The sequence below is a fragment of the Penaeus japonicus genome, unplaced genomic scaffold, assembly GCF_977035675.1.
Source record: "Penaeus japonicus unplaced genomic scaffold, GWHDUDI00000001_assembly GWHDUDI00000007, whole genome shotgun sequence".
In the NCBI taxonomy this organism is placed as follows: Eukaryota; Metazoa; Arthropoda; class Malacostraca; order Decapoda; family Penaeidae; genus Penaeus; species Penaeus japonicus.
Genome location: NW_028234409.1, coordinates 26,599,877 through 26,602,376, shown reverse-complemented (window position 1 = coordinate 26,602,376; position 2,500 = coordinate 26,599,877). Strand labels below are relative to the sequence as shown.

The 2,500-nt window shown below is 45.6% G+C and overlaps 1 protein-coding gene across 2 annotated transcripts in view; it reads right to left on the bottom strand.

Annotated features, from left to right (window-relative positions):
• The window catches only part of LOC122254621 (protein neuron navigator), a 737,418-nt gene that overhangs the window by 623,447 nt on the left and 111,471 nt on the right, over positions 1 to 2,500 (bottom strand). The gene's annotated exons all lie outside the window — the stretch shown is intronic.

The window sequence follows — 2,500 nt, the reverse complement described above, 5'->3', positions numbered from 1 at the left end:
GTGGGTAACGCTAACTTCTATACACTGCACGCTTTCTTAAGAATAACTGTCTCTTTTCCATTTCCTGCTTCATTCTCTAACCCTAACGGCATTTTCTTTTTTTATTCTTATTCTTATCTTGATTTTTTAGTGTTCTTTTTCCTCCTCCTTTTCCTCTTTTTTTCTCCTCTTCCTCATTTCATTTTTTCTTGTATTCTTCTAACTCATTCTTGTCCTTTAATTCTTTTCATCATGATGATGTTTGAAATCCTCCTCACTATTATATTCCTCTTCATATTGACATTACAGTCACTATCATCTTCACCATTACCAAAAACATCACCATCAATGATTCTTATCTGTGACATGAACAAATAATAGATCAAGAATAGGGTCATCCCCGACCAGTCTATCCCCAGGAAGACTTTGCTATGAAAAGAGAGAGAAAGAGAAAGAAAGAGAGAGAGAGAGAGAGAGAGAGAGAGAGAGAGAGAGAGAGAGAGAGAGAGAGAGAGAGAGAGAGAGAGAGAGAGAGAGAGAGAGAGAGAGAGAGAGAGAGAGAAAAGTGACACACGTGGCACCAGAACTTGCCCCCCCCTCCCCCAACGATACTCTCCATCATCGTCACGCACACACGAGGACACACACAGGCAGGCCTGCTTTTTTTTTTTCTTTCTTTCTTTCTTCCTTCCTTCTCCTCTTCTTCCTTGACGTCTTCTTGTTTGGAGAAACTTTTCTTCTATTTCTTTTTATCTTTTTTTTATGTTAAGTCAATGCAATTTTCTTCCATCTTTCTTATCCACTTGTTTATCAAAATTATTATCATTTAATTCTGTTCCAGCTTGTTCACATTATCTATATATTGTACATTCCTCATTCGTCTAGACTCCTCCCCCCTCCCCTGTCTTCCCTGTTTTTCCCGATTCTCATCCAAACATCTATTCTTTCTTCTTCTTCTTCTTCTTCTTCTGCTTTCCTTTCCTTCTATTTTCTTATCTATTTTCTTCTTTCTTCTTCCACTCTTTCTTGGTGAGGCCACTGTGATATCGATAAACAATGTAATTGCTGCTATTATCATATTCTTTATCACGTAAATTTTACCGCCTCCACCTGCATCCCTCGCTCGCCTTCCCTCCCACTCCTTTCTTCTAAGAAATAACCCCTTTGCTTCGTCAGTTTCAAGACACTTAATATATGGAAGGGGAAGGGGGAAGGGGGAGAGGTAGGGGAAGGGGAAGGGGAAGGGGAAGGGGAAGGGGAAGGGGAAGGGGAAGGGGAAGGGGAAGGGGAAGGGGAAGGGGAAGGGGAAGGGGAAAGGGGAAGGGGGAAGGGGAAGGGGAAGGGGAAGGGGAAAGGGGAAGGGGAAGGGGGAAGGGGAAGGGGAAGGGAAGGGGAGGGGGATGGGGATGGGGAAGGAAATATGGAAGGGGAAGGGGAAGGGGAAGGGGAGGGGGATGGGGATGGGGATGGGGAAGGGAAAGGGAAGGGGAAGGGGAAGGGGAAGGAGAAAGGAAAAGGATAAGCGGAGGGGGGAAGGGGTAAGGGAAGGGGAATGGGAAGGGGAAGGGGAAGGGGAAAGGGGAAGAGGAAGGGGAGGGGAGAAAGGGAAAGGGGGGAGGGGACGAAGGATATTGGGTAGGTAGGGTGGAGGGCAGAGGAGGGTTCAGAGCGGTTGATCTACCACCCTGTCCACGCCGAAACTCGCCCTTGTTCCCCTTAGTATTTGCATATAATACTAGTGGTGTCGTGACCCTCCCCAACTCACTCACCCCCTCCCCCTCCCCTGCTCTCCCCTCCCCATCTTCGTCTCTTTCATCTGCGACCCTTAATTAAGTTTCAAGCGGATGCAGAAGGTATGGAGGAAGAGGCGAAGGGGAAGAGGGATAGTAGGATAGAAGGGGAAATGGGGGAGATGCGCAACGATGTGGAGAGGATGGAGGAGTGGAGATTGAAGAGGAGAGAAGAGGTAGATGAGGGGGGAGGGGAGTAAATTGAATACATAATTACCCAATGAGCAGAGAAAGGCCCGACGCAGAGATGCTTGGGCTATTAACCTGCATACACATTATTCTAATTAACCATCCCATTCAAGATGTTTAGAGGTACTGAACTTGCAACAAATGAAGCATTTTGTGATTTTGGCTTTCCTTAGAGAGCAACAGGAATGACAGTGATCATAATAGGTGGAGACAAGATGATAAGACTGTTATATCCATGTCGCCATATGCAATTAGTAACTGCCTGGAAGGGGAGCGAATTTACTTTTTGAGGGGGGGGGGGGTTTGGAATCATGAATACTAATAAACAACGGCGGCGTGTCAGATCTTCTGGGTATAATCATACAACGTGCATGGAAATTTCCCAAAATCGCACACTGTCGGACACACACACACATACACACGAGCTCGCATACATACAAATCTATCTACCTATACATGAACAAACAAAAGAAGCACAAATCATACACAAATAAATCCATCCTTTCCCCAACCTATCCCATCCTTTATCTCTCTCTCTCTCT